The sequence below is a fragment of the Antedon bifida genome, chromosome 10 (assembly GCF_963402885.1).
Source record: "Antedon bifida chromosome 10, ecAntBifi1.1, whole genome shotgun sequence".
NCBI classification, from domain to species: Eukaryota; Metazoa; Echinodermata; class Crinoidea; order Comatulida; family Antedonidae; genus Antedon; species Antedon bifida.
Genome location: NC_136235.1, coordinates 17,441,954 through 17,460,725, shown reverse-complemented (window position 1 = coordinate 17,460,725; position 18,772 = coordinate 17,441,954). Strand labels below are relative to the sequence as shown.

At 32.1% G+C, this 18,772-nt stretch overlaps 2 protein-coding genes across 2 annotated transcripts in view; one reads left to right on the top strand and one right to left on the bottom strand.

The window, feature by feature from the left end:
• The window catches only part of LOC144853718 (trissin receptor-like), a 42,846-nt gene extending 37,815 nt beyond the window's left edge, over positions 1–5,031 (bottom strand). Inside the window, exon 1 of the mRNA XM_078711507.1 lies at positions 4,972–5,031. The gene's annotated coding sequence lies outside the window, so the exon portion shown is untranslated. The remainder of the gene's footprint in view (positions 1–4,971) is intronic.
• The window catches only part of LOC144853715 (uncharacterized), a 94,317-nt gene that overhangs the window by 33,703 nt on the left and 41,842 nt on the right, over positions 1–18,772 (top strand). The window lies entirely within an intron of this gene.

Genomic DNA, 18,772 nt, shown 5'->3' with positions numbered 1-18,772 from the left:
CAAACTGTCGCTAATTGTTATTGGTAAACACGCTGACATTGCGTTTACATCCTTGCGTACCACGCCTTACCCTGGACCAATATTTCATTTGTATTGTCTCAAAGCTATTTTCTTTATGGTCAAAGTTACTTGAGTATATTTGTAACCTAGACAGGTAACTTTTATATACTACTGATATCCTGAAATACGTGTACGAATGTCCTAAAGAATTATGTGAATAAGTAAAATTTCATATCCGTATTATTTTGATATCATAACGATATTGTAAGAAATGAAATACCTACACACATAAATATATTAGTGTAAAACTCATTACAGATATAGAGATTTTCTACTTAAAGTTAATTGTCGAGAAAATAAAATCACCCTCGGTACGCGCTCAATAAATTTATCTTGAGTGGAATTTAAAGCAACAAATGAAAACGAGGCAAACTCGTTGGCCAGTAATTTGTGAACGGAATTACTTTTTCGAAATTAGATATTTGATAGTTAACTGGAAATATTTCTGAATGGATTTACTTAAATTTTATTGTAATATTTCATTTCTTTGAAAGAACTGACTGAAGTTATTTTTATTGAACATAATTCGAAAGAATATACTTCATATATTCTGTGTTGATGACGTTTCACCATTGAATATTTATGCATCATGATTTTTTTTTCTCTTTCGTGGGTGTAGCTCACTTTGATTATCATGATTTCTTATGGTTTGACGTCCGTGTGTTATAAAACAGAAAACCCTAGTTTGATTTCACAGATTTCGTGAATATGGCTTAATCCGTAGATATTAGTAACATTAGACGGAACCCTACGGAATTTTTCCTTGTGTGTTTTAGCACGACAATCCATGTTTTCGATTGCAATCAATTTACTTTCGGCGTTATACGGATTCGGTACCCTAATGTATCTACTTCCGGGATAGCGCCCTCGTGATTTGCGCCCTCTCTTGACAGTCATAGTAATATAAAACAAATTGGCATAATTATAATTATTAAATAATACGTCTATATCTCTTCCATGATTTTACATACGTCATACTTTTTCAGAGTGTGGTTAAATTGTATTGTTTACCAAGTTTCCAGTATCAAACATAAATCGGTTATATACTCCATTCACTCGTCCATACCTTAGGCTAAACATTACTTAGGCGTCACTAAAGTTTCCGAGAACTTTACGTGTACACTTACAAACATAGCGGGCGAAGTAGTGTTTATAATTTAGCTATAACGCGAACTACATTTAAAACTAGCACTGCGTTATTTCTTTCTGTGAACGTTGATGTTGGTAGATAATATAGTGAATTTTATAATAGGCCGACATTAATCCGTACACATTTAGATTTATAATTTATATCATCCATAGGCTGACCAAATAATTCCATAAAAAATAGTAATCCACCACCGAAAAAATACACTTTTCTTGTTATATTTTTTATTTTATACACAAGGATGGAGGAACTGAAGTAATGGTTTACTTCCTTAATGGTTTTTATGCATGTACATTTTTATGTTGTATGATTGAAATGTTCAATGTTTTATAGCCATATAAACATCAATGTATTGAATGTCTGTTTATTGTTTCTTTTTAGAAACAAAAGTCACGATAAGGTCGTTGAATAATGTATTTAATCCAATCGTTTATGACCAACTCCCAAGTCGTAGTAGGCTATATAACTAGAGACAGACTTTTTGTTAAAATAACTCAACGTAGCACAGATCTTAAAACAACCATGTATTTTTTTTGTGAACAAAAATTAAATAGAATTGAACCACAAAACAGTTGAAATACTGTTGGTAAGACTACTACTGTTGGTAAGATTACCAGAAAACAGTTGAAATACTGTTGGTAAGACTACCAGAAACAGTTGAAATACTGTTGGTAAGACTACCAGAAAACAGTTGAAATACTGTTGGTAAGACTACCAGAAAACAGTTGAAATACTGTTGGTCAGACTACTAGAAAACAGTTGAAATACTGTTGGTAAGACTACCAGAAACAGTTGAAATACTGTTGGTAAGACTACCAGAAAACAGTTGAAATACTGTTGGTAAGACTACCAGAAAACAGTTGAAATACTGTTGGTAAGACTACCAGAAAACAGTTGAAATACTGTTGGTCAGACTATTAGAAAACAGTTGAAATACTGTTGGTAAGACTACCAGAAACAGTTGAAATACTGTTGGTAAGACTACCAGAAAACAGTTGAAATACTGTTGGTAAGACTACCAGAAAACAGTTGAAATACTGTTGGTAAGACTACCAGAAAACAGTTGAAATACTGTTGGTAAGACTACCAGAAAACAGCTGAAATACAGAACACGTTATGTCTGTTTACACAATTACTTCGATCTCTTCTCCTCTTTTCTATGTTTCTCCCTTTCTTTCTTCCTTGCCTCATGTTATTGACGACCGTTATAGTTAATTTGTATTAGTAACACGCATTCTATTTTAACGCACTAACACGATATGAACTGATGTTTTCTTTTATATTATTACAATAAGCACTCTTTAATACAATGCCATGGTAATATGCCAAAGTCATTGTTGTGTTTTTTTCAAAAGTAGATCAACAATAAAAGACCTTACATTTTGCAAATGGCTATTACAGCACATCCTACTCCAGATGACAGCCTACTTGTACGCGTGACATTGAAAACTCCCATGATGCATCTTGGCATTTCAGGGCCCTAAACGATATTTTGATGTAATGTTTTAAGGCTTACTTTGACGTTGAAAAATTTGATTGAAAAATAAACCATGAAAACAACTGATATAGGCACTTGGGAGTTTGAAGTTATGATTGAAAAAAAACATGAAAACAACGGGAACTTGGCAGTTTGGTTACATAAATAAATTAAGTTAGTTGTTTTTATCATCTCATCTCTTAATAAATAATCATAAATTAATTAGAAGAACATTTTAATTAAATTATGTATTAATAAATTTAATTAGAAAAAAAAATAAAATAAAAAAAAAAATGAATAAAATATAGATACAAATTAATACAATTAAGAGTTTAATATTGTTTAGGAATGTGGACTATTAGAAAGAATTAGGAAGCTTGGCGAGCCACTATGATTAAAACTAATTTGCCTGTTTTTTTTCTAATTTAAAAAAAATATTATTTTATGTAAAATTTATCAATGGACTCTCTTGTTAAATATGAAACGTTCGTCAAAGTCCCGGGAGAGTCCAGGAGTACCTTATGGATATGACTAATGAATATTCATGTTTCATGACGTTTCATGAGGGGTCCCTAACTTATGTACGAAAAGAAAAATCGCGTCCCTGGAATTCATGGATATCAGAAAGATGAAGACGGACGGTTCAAACAGGGAAGAGTTCACTCTTCCCGCGGTTCTCATTTAGGCGTTTAAATTGAGTTTCGAGATGACGAGTGTGAACAGTGAGTTAAGAGATGCAAAGATGATGCCATAATTAAAACTAAATAACATTTAATATAATAAATATATATGTATCGTGACAAAAAATATAATACCAATTTATTTGGCATTCAAGTATGTGATAAATCAAAGTAGTTAATACTTAATTAATGTTTTTTTTTTAAAGTCAAATTCTGGACATTCGTCGATTTAGACCAGCATCAATTCTGGTGCAAAATCGATCACCAGAATACGTATGCGGTCGACGTTTGCTCTCAACCTTCTTTCGAACATAAATGCAATAACATATTGGTCACTAAAGACCAATAAACTGTCAGCGAAGCATTTTAATATATGTTATTTGAAATGGTCTAGCAAATAATCAACGGCTTAATGGAATGTATAGAAAGCAGAAGAAGACAGTGTGTGGATGATAAATTATTGGACTGCTTTTGCGGACACAGCCTCAGATCTCCTCAGAATTGAGAATCAAACTATAATTGTTATGTTTGAACAGTAATCAAATATATCACATACATTTAAGTTGTTCGACATTCCTGCGCATAATATGTTATAAACTTTAGACATTTTATATTACGAATACTTGGACATCTGTGTGTTATAATGTAAGCCAGTATATAGTTCTATAAAAAGACTATCTCAATATTGCATGATTGTATTTGGATAATTTATGCATTTGGAAATATGAATTTGCTGAATGTGCTATAATCTGATTTGTATTGTTTTATTAACGGAAGATTGGTTTTTCAAATGGTAGCTTGTTCAATCTCATATGGAGGGTTTAATTAAAATGAATCTATAAAGTGGAAATTTAATTAGAAATTAGATTTTGAGTTTTAAATGTAATAATAATATTGTATCTACATTTTAAAAGTTATCGATGTGTTTGTATGACGACTATGTCAAGTAGACATCGCTCGAGTTGAGTTTACACATCTATATGCAGTGCAATGTACCGTATTGCTCGTGTTGTCATGTAACAGGCCATCTATTCATTAATTCATTATGGGTGATAGGTGAAGGAGAATACGGTGTCAAAAAGCGCACAACATTTTATACGATCTACGCCAGAAGGGCTTCAGAGCGTTGACGAACCAACAAAATGACGTCTAAGAATCAACTACCATACATTTTCTTACACAATTATGTTGTTTAGAGTGAGACTCGATTTTCCATTACTTAAGCCAGTTCATTAACGGCCACTTGTCAATTTCAATAAATAAAGTATATGACTATGATTCATGCAATTTGATATTTATCTATATTATTAAAACGAGAATAATAATAAATCGATATCGTCATAAGCATACCGTATTAATTAACATTATTTGTTTATTTGGTGAATATATGGCAATAAGACCTTAGTCGAAAAACATTCTATATATTTTATATAAACTTGTTTCTGTTAAATACGATTTTTTTTCCAATGTATATTGCAAAAAAAATCATATTACACTTTATTTGCAATAACCTTGAATTTGATAAAAGGCTGATTTTGTTACAAATTATATCTCTAAAGAAATGTTTAGAAAATGAAAGCTTTTCCGATCTAACGGTGTAAACTCACCTGTAGTATTTATCCTTCTAATCTAGCCAATCCTGCTATACAACATATCCTGTGTTGAGTTTTTATCCAGCCCAGTACGAAGTTGATGAGACGTTGACCGCCAATATTTTGCCAAAGCCTTGCTATTCATAAAGAAATCAATAGATTTAGAATGTTTCAGAAAACTCATTTATGTATTTTAGCAATGGATTATTCCATTCTGTAAAGGGAATGTTAGTTTCAGTTGGTAATTAATGTTTTAGTCGTATGCTTAATTAGATGCGACGGACTACGACACCAACGTCGCTTAGCGCTCAGTTGACTACTTCCACCAACATAGTTTCCGCATTACGTTATAATAACAGACCCATAACACTAGTTGTAATGCTGTGGTTTAATCTATATCATAATGCACATTATTATTTTAATGTTGTGAATTTAGGACGGGGTATAAAACCTACCAAGGGAATCCTAATGTATGTTTTAACTTATAAACACATTATTTTTGATGGAAAAAAAATTAATAATGTGGAGTTTTAAATTTCGTTAGAATTAAATAATCAAAATGAAACAGGTGTTTGGAATTACTAAGCACCAAGGGAACATTCGTCGTGTAGTCCATTTCATGAATGTAACACCCTACAGCCCTGGGGCCATTTGTATACAAATGAAATTAAATTCATACTGCATATTACTCCATTATCTTACACCATAGCATTAATTGAAAGATTATACATTCAGTTTTAAAACAAATTAGTAAAATAAAAAAAAGTTAAATGTTCCGTATGCAGGAGAAATTATGATAATTACCAGCACTTAGTCCATCCGGTTCTCTTCTCTACATTTGTTATTATGTCCAGTATCATATACAAATTCTGTAATATACATTGTCATATATGTATCACATGTTACGCCTGTATTATGTTAAGGTTAGGGGCAGTAGGTTAGGACAGAGCACTGTACCGAAAATCGGGTGGAATCGGCTATTCAGTCGACCAATTATTATATGTTAGTCGATTCAGAATGTTGTGTTTGTTAAATTGTTGAATCGATTGCCTCGTCATTTCTAGAAATACGAATTTTTGCCAAGAAAAAAAACTGGATCGGATGGACGGTATATCACTCGTGTTCGCATGATGTATTATTGCTGTATGTGCAGACAAGCACAGTGATGTAGGCCTATTCAGATTATGCCGACGAATCGAGTACAAATAGTAAAGTACTAACAACCGGTAGGCCTACAGACAGGGTTTGATTGAAGCAGGTGACAAATTCTAGTAAGGTATGAGAGAGTTATGGAAGGTTTAGAAAATATGGATATCCGTGTGTATCATTTCTGTACCATTAATAGAGCATTTTTTTCTTGTTATGAAAACCATATAATATATTTGCATGTGATTTAACATAAACCTATTGGAATGTGAGGCGATATCCCTCGCAGCACGTGACTGTGTATTTTTTATAAACATTTTGTCATAAGACCCTCGATTTCCACGGCGGAATACTATTCCACAATATGATTTTGCTGTCCTAATGGGCCTCTGATGAAACATAACCAACTCGTTCATATCACATCAATTTCTAGATTTACTTTGTCAGTCATCGCTATCTATATACTAATTTCAAGATGCTTACCTTTATTCATACCGAGTTCATTTGATTCGGTCGTCTGACTATTGAGCAATAATCGTCCCTCGTGACGCAATGCAATTATACATTGTTTTGATAACAGATAATTATATTTGATAATAATGGGTACCAACATCTGTTAACAGTAGTACGTACTAGGGTGGTGTACATTTATCAAAGTGTCTTTGTTTTTCATATCAGTATTGCGCTCATTTGCATTATTTCTATTATACAGTCCTAAAGCTCTGTCTACACTATCAAACTTTATGGGACAAAAAATGTGATGTGGCCATACAAGGACATGATGTTGTCATATCACTACCATATTTAAGCATATCACTACCATATTTGGGCACATCACACTTTTTTGTCAAACTATTTTGATAGTATAGACAGAGCTTTATATAGTAACTTGTTTGGACAATTGTACTGTGGTCCGGCATATCAGTCATACAGTCATAAATCAAATTGAATCATAATTATATATAATAAACGAGTAATTAACGATAGACAGAACATTAATGCAAGTTGATGTTGCATGCGTAACGTAACTAACGCCTTGGGAGTTACAAGAATAGAGAAGTTCGTAAGTTTAGACTTAATATGATTTACGTAGTAGGGCTTCCATTTGAAGTGTTAAATGTCTAGTTTTGGTAACTGCAATAACGCAGTATTACAATCTATTGGCTTAATGCCTCCTCCTCACACAATTATATTTATTCATTTATGTTCTGTATCATATTGTATATTGTATTGTGTGAAACAATACAACTTGAAACTTGAATGATTTAGTTTGACAAAAAAAGCGTGATGTGCCCAAATATGGTAGTAATACGCTTAAATATGGTAGTGATATGACATCATCATGTCAATATATGGCCACATCACATTTTTTTCACATAAAGTTTGATAGTGTAGACAGAGCTTCAGTGTCTTAGTGTCACATAGTTTATCATAGGATTGTAAAAGGTTAGGATAAAATTATTGTCAAAATAGAAGTGTTTAATACACCTTGACTGTCGATAGTCAGTTAGAAAATATCTAATAACTGCATTTAGAAATGTGCATATGATACAATAAACATTAGTCTGTGATTTGCCTATTCGGAGAATAGTAACATCTTGTACCATATGAACCGAATCTTTCATCACCTCATTACTAACATTCTTGGTAATTGTTGAGTCTTTAATCAATTGGCGAGTTCTTGCTTTGTTATTTACCCGAGAAGTTGATGTTCTACCCGGTCTACCCACCAAACTAGCGATACATGAAGCTTACTTACCCGTTGTAAATAACTAAGATTGAACGGGCCGAGTGTATCCATGATGGGAATACGGAGCAAAGCTTACTAATCACGAAAAATGCAGCGTAGAACGTAACATCCTAGCAATAATAAAAGATCTAAGACCTTAGAAATAAGTGCTGAACTAACCAAATCAACAGAAAAAACTGCAAGTAGCAAACATCTGGAAATTTGCAAAAATCTAGAAATGAACATGGACAGGGCACAGCAGTCGTTGGACAACAGAAGGAATACATTGATAGTTTAGACAGCAATAGAAGAAAATGCCAAATTTCGATACACCAACTGGTCTCTTAAAGCGAGAGAACATGACCTCTAAAAGTGGTACCTTTTTGGCCTTCGTTCAGCTGAAAAGGACGACCATGACTGACTATGATGTTGCTGACAAGGAATATAAAGATGACTATAATAAGAAGAAGGAAAACCTGTAGGAAATACTGATCTATGTATGAAACGTCATCTACAATCGTTCGTGTTATTTCAAGGTGATAATTTCCTTTTTGAACAAAATCACTATCAAGTTTAATATTTTAATAAGAATAGTGTAGTGTTATATTTCAAATGTGATTTCTTCTTTACAAGCAATTTTCACTAAGGTTAATAAGGATCAAATCTATATTTCTTTACATTAGACTATAGAAAAAACAAATACTATTTACAACTGTTGAAACAAGTTATATCGATTCTTAACAAGTAAAGAAAACCACATCACGATGAAGGCCTATCTTTTATACACTATAAAACTCACGAATGTGCTTTGTGGTAAAGTTGTCACAGTTGTTTATTCAAAGTATTAGAGTACTCTTCAGATCAAGGAGAGACAGATACCATGAAGGGTTATGGTTAGGTTCCTAAATTCAGTGTCAGTATCCTTCGTCCTTCTAGTCAAAATGCAACATCTCTGCATCTTTGTAACTGAAGAAAAATTCTAGTTTGCCATCTTCTGTAACTCATCCATTACTACGAGTCTCTCTCCCCTCCCACCCCCACCCCCTTGGCATAACCTTCTTCGATATTTTCTGTTAAGGCATACTGTACAGCCTATTTCACCAATCAAGAAATGGCATAACTTCTCATTTTTCATTAGTAATTTATATATCAATTCAACAGTCTTCGTTCTCTATGGTATACTGTTGTATCGAATATCGCATATGTAGATTTCTTGTTTCGTTTTGAAGAACAAAGTATAAGCATAAACGTATTACAAAGTTTAGTTTTTAAAAGAACTTTAAATTATGGCTACTCCCATGATATAATGTTCCACAAAAACCAATTAGATTAAATTACCTTAATGTACAATGTAGGCCTACTAAACCTATTTATTATAGTAACACATTCAAAATATAGACTGAACTACAATAATGTATAACATACCTCTAGTTGCGTAACATTACTTCTCACATATATGTTTTATATCAGTTTTCATGTTAATTTTGAAGCTTTAAGCAAATGTAAATATTTGTATTGCCGATAAGTAGAGACCTCGATAATGTGTCACGATTTACATTACTATTATTAATTAAACAGCCGTAATTGAGGTCACAATTAAGATAATGGCATCACTTACTGTCGACTGATGGCAGTATAGTTACTCATTCAAATAAGAACAATTCAAATTCATTAATGTATTTATTCGAGGGAGGCGCGTTTACTCGGGGGAGGCGTTTATTTTTTGTTGGTTGTAATAATTATGGTAACATGTATAATCAAATAAATACCGACTACTGTAGCTATGAAAAAATACAACACAATGTCGAAAAGTGATAAAATACAGTAAAATTGTATCAAAATGCTTGGTAAATTGTAGATCATTTCAATCAATGAATTATACAAAAATAAATAAATAAAGGCGTCCGGCGTTTATTCGATCAGGGAGCGTATTCAAAATGATGTTCTATGGAGAGGTCGGTGAGGTTTATTCGGGAGAGGCGTTTATTTAAAGCGAGGCGTTTATTTAAATAAATACAGTAGGTCTATACATTGTAATTAAATACAACAACATCGCAGCTGCTGCGCGTGTTGGCGCGTAAATATACTTGAGAACTACACTGTGGTGCTGTATCGCTGTACCACGCCAAGGTTATAAAAAGTCGCGATCCAATCGGATTTGAACCATGGAAGCCCCGTACTGTTAAGTAATGATATGATTTCTATCAAGGTGAAGTTTCCAGATTCGAATATCGGTTTTGGCGAATTTTTCTCATTCCCACAGATTATCATTTCTATACGTGTATTACACACAGTTTTTTCAATAAAAGACAAATCATTTGAATTTCAAGTAACAGTATCATAACGCAATAATTGTAAACTTTGTGTAGATTGATTTACTGATAAAGGATTATAGTAGAGTTAGAATGTGTCACGTTAACCACCATCAGCTAATTTTGATTTAACCAGCTAAGTTTACCTTATTAAATGATAATAATGATGGATTATTTGCGCAACATAAATCAATTAGCACGTGATGATCCAATAACTAAGTATAAAAAACCTCAACGGATACCTATTTTTGGAAAGTTGAAACTCTCCACTGGGACGTACACCAACAAATAATACATTTTCCCGTACAATGAACGAGGGGTAATATATGTTTTAACACTTGGTTAGCTTCTATTCAAGGGACAATTCTAAGGGGACTTTGCTGGGTTACCGAAGGTGTCCCCTTAATAATTCCTGATTATTAATTGATCATAAGAAGAAATGTTTTAAATTTTAAAGTAATTTTTTAATCTATGTTTGTTTAATTTAAAGTGCTTACACGACTTTTTCTAATTATGTTATATAGATACACCACAATCATTTAAATGTGGGTAGGCCTACGGCAAAACAATACACTATCAAATATGTACATAAAAAGAAAGAGACATAATTTCTGGCATGCACTACTTTTTTGGAATACTCCTTATAATAGGGTACCACGAATAAGTAACGCAAATGTATTGAAAACAATTAATGTTTAGACTGATATAAAGTTATAACATGTGTCACTCAGAGTTGAATCACTGCATTATATTATGAGTAACTTTGAATTATGAAAATATTGTATTATTTTAATAGTAGTCACTCTAAACATCTGGTAAATACATTCGATTATACATTATCGACAAGCCAAGGTCTTCGAATAACCTATCTAAATAAATGATCTACCAGATATTGCTAATCGACACAATTTAAGTTGTGTAATACTGTTATCGTATAAATAAAATGGTTATATTATATAATGTATCATTAGCTAAGGCCAAGAAGCCAACTGAACATGTTAAAAATATGTTTTTTTCATATCATTAGACTTTCATAAATGTACATTCCATAAAGTTTTTTAGGTGGAAACCTTAATGCAAAATAAATTAGCAATACACTCTACCCTGGTAAAACATTAATATGTAAACTATGTTCATTGACTTTGCAAGTTATAAATTTAAGAGAAAACGTCAAATTACCGTACAGCGTACAATTAGGCGTAATTATTTATTTACCATCAGAAGATGGATACAAAATATGATACAATGTTGTATTTTATGTAGCAATTTGCACTGCCAATGTTGTGTGTTGCGAAATTAATTCAATTTCCTTCGACAACTTCTTTTCATTCCTTAAGTTGGAGTTATTTTAGTAAATCGTCTTTTTTTTTCTTTTCGTCCCAGTTTTAAACATTGATGTACGTAACTATCGTATCTATAATCGATTTCATCAGATAAAGCAACAACTTATTGATGAACACATATCAAACATTGCTTGATGAAACACAGACTACAATAATAATTATGTGATACTTGTCGCCCGGATGAGAAACATAATAGTCTGCTAGGATTTGTTTTCTCATAAAGTAGCATTAAGACCTTAACTCAATCATTGTCTGTAAAGCGAATGATATGCTGATAAAAGATGGGAGGATTTGGCGGACATGAACTAAGGCATAGACGAACCTGAATCGTATTTTATCTTGCTTACATGATTGAACATGGAAATGCATTTTCGTCGCCGTTACTTTTTAAGCAATGGACAGACTTCATCAACACAACAATCATGTTATGTCATGTTGTTGTTGCTGAGTGACAGATTGACTGATTCATTTACATGGACTAATTGTTCCCATTAATTATATTGTCATCCCCGATGTCTGATCCCTTTTACATGATGTTTATTACGAGTTTGCCATGTTGTTTTTGTTTTTGTTGATTATAGTTTGGACATTCACTGTCAATGCGATGCTGCTGCACGTTGAAATGTCTCCTCATTTCAAAGTTTCAGTGTACTCTTTTTCTGAACAATTTGGATAATCGCTTGTACGTATGTCCTACATTAGCACTACTGCTACTTTCTAGTGATTATAGATTCATTTTAGTTATGAAATCCTAAGTGCACGAACACAAGACATTTATTTTATCCTCATATTCATAATCTGTTTACAGAAAAGATATCACATTTGTGATAGATGAAAGGTGATTACAGTGCAGTATCTTCATGTATGTCTGCAATCAATTTCATTTCTTTTCTTGTCAACAAAAGCAGTATTGTACACACCTAGGCTAAATTTAGGCACCAACTAATAAGTTAACGAATTACAGTGTTGACTTAATATTAGTTGAAAGATAAATATTTGGCACATATGGCGTCTCATACGTGTACTACTTGAGCTTGTAAACAAAGCTTGGGGCAGGTCTAACGGAGAATTAAAAGCAAGGTGCGGTACCTCATTGCTTGAAAAAGAAAAGTCTAAATCTTTCCTGCCAATCATTACATATGGAGACAATGACTATCAACCACAGACGTGTAAAGATACTTTCTGCCGTAAAATACCAGACGTCCCTACACAATATTACATGCACAGACCACACAACTAAAAATAATGTTTGCGAAATCAAACCAAAGAAAAAATAAATAATAATAATAGTCAAATTCAGGAGATTAACATTGGCACTAGGTCACATCACATCGGGAGATACTGACGGTTTGGACACAAATGGAAGTAAGCAGAGGACGATAACGGGAACGTCGAAAGTCTAAGAATATTGAGGATACGCAAAATGGTATCAGAAAGCGAGATATCTGGAATCTTCAAAAGTGGACAGACCGGATTTTTAGTAAATATTCCAGAATCTGTCAATGATTATATTTATATGGTTAAATAATACATGTTTTATATATATATATATATATATCTATACACATAAATAAAATAACAGCAGAAAACTTGGTTACTTCATTGTTTTAATCGCTACAAATGTTTCGTATGACCAGCATCTAGCTGGCCGCACTCATCAGGCGAAATATAAAACATAAGTGACACAGTTATATCACAGGGCTTAATTGAAGTGAGTCATCAGGAAGTCGTATACAATAGCCTATTGTTTCAATTAGATAAACTATTTGGATCTGCAATTTAGTAAGAACTTTTTCCTATGTCTGCAAGTAGAAATTAACTCGTTCTTACGGTTCTGTGATGGCATATTGTACTATAGGCCTACTAATTAAATAATAAAACAAATCGACCCGGTCTTATGACTGATGACTAAAAACTCAACATTTGTATTCAAACTATATTTAGGAAAAGGAAGCTTTTCATCGACGAAGAACTTAGCGTACTTTAAGATTTTCATCACTATTTACTCACTCCCGGTTTTAGCCAAACCGCTTTTAGATTTGTTTGTACAACAATTCCCTTTAGAGTCCCGTCCGCATGACATGAACATTACGAAGACTTTAATACAACAATACCTGCGACGAACACTAGTTTAAGTAATGTGATTAAAAGTACAGTACAACCAATTTCGAACAAACGGAAGTTCAAACAGGTCGATGCATTAAACAAACAATAAATACTTCAACGGAAATATTTTTCAAATGGATGAATGAATAATGAATTAATGTGAGCATGTTATTAGTTAATGTAAACACCACACTACGAACAGAAATATAAATATGGAACGAATGAATATATCTGTATGAACGAATAGATGCATTGATTGATTAGCTGAAGGGATAATAAATAATAATAAAAGTACAAAAACAACAACTAAATTCATTCCTCATGGCCTACTTTTATTTACACATCTGACTTGTTACTAGCATTACTGGTTTTTAATCCGTACTCGTAATGAACGACTAGTTATATATCTTCCTCTCTATGTATGACCGCTTGTGCATTACGTCATTCATTAATGTCGTGGTTCGGGAATCCTTAATATTGATTTGCTAGGTTTAGACCATTAAGGTTTGGTTTGTGAAGCCATGTATCCCATGCAACAAAACAATACGCAAGATGAGGCTGCATTTACTCTGTATCATTTATTTTTCTAAACAGGAACAAACCCTGTATAAAACAACGTCATAATTATTATTTTTCCAGCAGTGTAATATAATTCAACAATAAAAACAATCACAAGCAAGCTTACTATAATATGGTCACTTCACTAATTATCAATTAGTATTACTGTATATAACATTAGTATTACTGTATATAACATTTAACGAACTTATACCTGGATCCAATACACCAATTTCATACTACTAATCACATCAACCTGGTAAGTTATCCAATTAACTTCAACATGGTATGTGATACAACTAACTTCAACATGTATGCTATCTAATAAGACAAAGCTGTATATCAAAGAGAAATTATAAACAGTGAATTCATTGTCGTTACAAATAATGAACGATAACAACTTAACTCGGTTATGCACATGGAGTAATACTGTAAAACATTATGGTTGTATAGAAAATAATTATCTACTCACAGTATTGGCGAGAATCCACACTTAAAAGAAATACAGTATATAACATGTCTTACTCAGACAACAACTAAAACAACTTCTGCAGAACCAACGCTCACGCAGCCTATTCGATATAATCATTCACCTGATATGCAAATACGCCCGCGAATACCAGTAGTGAACAATAGCAATGCAATGCAATATATTGCGCCACCAATAATGTAGGTATAAGAAACTTCGGAAGCTTTCCGATCCATTACATTAATATCAATCAAGCATAACGGATTGTAACTAGTGCCATCACAGAGGTACGAAGATAACTGACTTTAAAAGAAGAAAAGAAGTGACCGTGAAATGAACAAACAAACGAAAGCATTCAACTAACTACAAAATCTTTCAAAGCCTGAGCGCCAGATCGAAAGGAACGCCTTCTCCACCCAATCCCCCCCTATCTCCTTATATCAATTTTGTTTATATTACCTATAATCGAATATTGATCAAAACTATGATTGACTATTATTATACAGAAACATACATGTTTTGGTAGACCTTCTACATTTATCAGTGAGTAAACTTGGTAGGTTGCGCTGTCATTTTCTATACATAATTCCGTGTACCTACACAACCCTCGTCCACAACAACCCTCGCCCACAACAACCATTTTAAAATAATCATATAGATCCGCCACTGACCTATGTGGTCAAGAGGTATGATTTAAGGCCTATCCGGAGATCGAATTGGTTCGAATCCAAGTTGAGAGCATTACTTGTGTGTTTATTTGATTTGAATTAGTAAATTGTCACGACGTCATGTTTGACAAAATTGATCGATCAAAAAAAAGAGAAGAAAACAACACTGCAACACATGAAACAAAATAAATAGCACAAGATGTAGTTCGGAATTTCTAGTTTCTAGAAAAATTAGTTTGGATTGAGATTAATCAACAATGAGTTTAACGTAAACGTTCGAGTTTCAATCGATCTATTTATTCTTCGCATCTACTCTGTCAATGTGTAAACAAACTGCTCTTTTACATTAAAGTCAGATTGTTGTGTATTATAGTCGTGTTCCTATTTATACATCTCGCCTTATGAAATACTAAAATGTAAAATCGTGAGATGATAATTAGACAATGTTTATAATGAGTCTAAACAAACTGACCGAATTAGATGCGCAAATCGCTTCATTAGAAACTTTAAAATATAATAATATCTGACGTTATCGAGAATAAATCCGAATACCTATCGTAGTTCGGACTACAAAGCTAACCGATAAATGCTCAATAATGATCTGTGTTAAAAGTCAATAAATTGTTTGAATTTTAGATCATTTAACCAACTATAAGCCGGATGTTTTTCGACTAAAACCTAATATTTTACATTATTATGTGCTTTTCTGATATTTTGTTTTCACATAGTATGATTCTAGAGTATTGAAGCTCGTTAAATATATATTTGTAACAGATGCATATTAGTTTTTTAGGTTGCAGTAATAACCTTATTTAGACATCCAATTTAAGTTTACACTCGTTTCAAATAACATTGTTTTGTTTTGTTATACCCTAGGTCTAAACACTTTCCCGTACAAACCTATTTTGGCCTCCTTCCGAAATGTATTTTTTATTCGTGCATTATTTTATTGTATTTTCATTTTAGAGTTTTAATGAATTTTTGTCTAATCTACTTAGTTTGCAAATTAATGCATTTAATTATTAATTATTGAATATGACAGTCCTACATTATACAGAAATCAAAATAAAAACGAATTGATATTTTTCCCCAAAAAAAGGCGACAAGTATTATCATTTTCAGTCTTAAAGATGTAATGTATTGTCCCCCAAAAACATGAAAAATGAAAATTAATTAAATCAGACTTTGAATGTGTTATTTTGTAGTTTTGATAAAGTTATATCACTTCCATAGAAAAAAAAATTATAAAATGATAAAATAAATGGTTAAATTCAACCAAAAATCCATTGGCTGGCAGCCAATTTGACCATTTTTTGCTTTAAATTACATTTTTTCAGGTAAATACATTTTTTTCGATCCAAATTTTGGTCAAAGTGGATAACTATTGTGTTACATTAAAATGGAATATTCAAGAAAACTTTTTTAAGAATTATTTTTTCAGGGGGACAATACATCTTTAACAAGACAGCTCCTGTTACTATTACCTTTAGCAAATAATATGATTTTTAGTAGATAAGTCGAATCACACCAGATTCGTTTCCAAGTTAATTCAAGATTAAACAATTAAAGTCGTTTTAAAGATCATGCGATTAAATTCCTATGGACGAAATTCTTGGCACGTATTAAATCACCTTCCCAACCTGGTTATTATTATTTCAGATCTAATCAGACATTTCATTCACGTTTCACTGTAATAGTTTCTTTCATTCATAGTAATGACCTTTTAAACTTTTGCCTGCACGGTTCTGGGGTACCAATCTCAGTTGGATGAGCAATACCCCGCCAGGTTTTTTGATATTTCTCAATTGTAAAACGCTGATGTATAGTGTACAACATCGGCTGTGGTTATCTAAACGCCACTTGTTTTGGCTAAAGTTGTCGAACACAGCCAGCAATGTATGTTGATGTCAATCTATATAGATTGTTTAATTTGTGTCATTTCTGTGTCCATCCGTTGGTCAGTCAATGTATCATATACCGGTACGAATTTCTTTAGCTGTTGGTTGAGTTTGGAATATATATAATATATCATCATGTCCATTATTATGGACCCATCATATTTTTTGCCACATAAAGATTGATAGTAAGACCATCTCCATGTGTAGACAGAGCTTAACGTTCTGTTATTTTGTGGATATTTGCAGAATTTCTTTATGATTACTACAGTTTGTTAAAGCATCAAAGTTACTGTATATATTTTTTATAACCTGGGTATTTTATTCTGCGTGGTGTCATTTTACTTGATTTCAAAGTATGATTTTGTTTTCTATTCTTTCAAAATGAAATGTAATGTTAATGTTTCTTAATACATGATGTCTAAATATTGTTTTGATGGTGACATTTATAAAGGTAATGTGTATAGTTTCTAAATACATCATGTCTAAATATTTTTTTGATGGCTGAAATTAAGATAATGGTTCATCAATAATTACTTGTATCTTGTTACAAGAAGTAGAATATACATGTACAATGGAAGCTGAACGTTGGCAATGTCAGATAATAATTTGATCATCTGTAATTTTGGAAATGCTTTCTGTTTCAAGTACTCTCAGAAACGATGCCTTTTCATCAATCTATTGAACAATAGTAACAGTTTAATTAAAACAACTGTACAATCAAAAGAGAAATTTGCACTGTCAGATAATATAGGTAAATCAAATTAACTTTGTCAGAAAAATTCGTCATAGGTGTTTAATGATCGATTATGTAAATCAGTTTAATGACGTGTTCTTTGAATTCCAAGCAACATTTTTCTCTTTAGCTTATATTAGAAAATCGAAAATGATAAATAATGTTTTTAATTACATTCCTCATTGTCAGTGTCGTTTATGAAAGAGTAATACTGAATGAATAAACATTTCTTAAAGATGAATTGTCCCCCAAAAACAGAAAAAATGAAGATTATTAAAATCAGATTTAAATAGGCCATTTTTCAGTTTAAAATAAAAATAATTAATTCACTTATAAAAAGACAAAAGAACAGTTAATGTTAACCAAAAACCATTGTCTGACAGACAATTTAAGTATTTTTGCTTTAAATTACATTTTTTCAGGTAAATAATTGTTTTTTCTATCCACTTTTGGTCAAACTATTACGTGACATTAAATTAGCATAATCAAGAACAACAAAAAAGTGTTTAGGTGGACAATATATCTTTAAATGTCTTGCTGGAGGAAAAGCCAAACAAACTAAAAAAAAGAAACATTCAATCACATTTAATACATTGAGATATCCACCACCTAAAGATTGTCTTAGGCAAGTTAATTTAGTGGTTAGTTTTATACTTGGCCTCTGACAAATCATCTAAATAAATATATACATAACATTTTTTTTGATAAATAGTATAGGTATTTTAAATCAAACTTCCTTAATTTTCCATTTGTTAAAGAAAGACAAGAAGTTATTGTGTTCGGAGTAACTTTTAACAACATTTTAATACATAGGGATATAACTGTCCTGTCTTAAGCAAGTTAGTTTTAGTGGT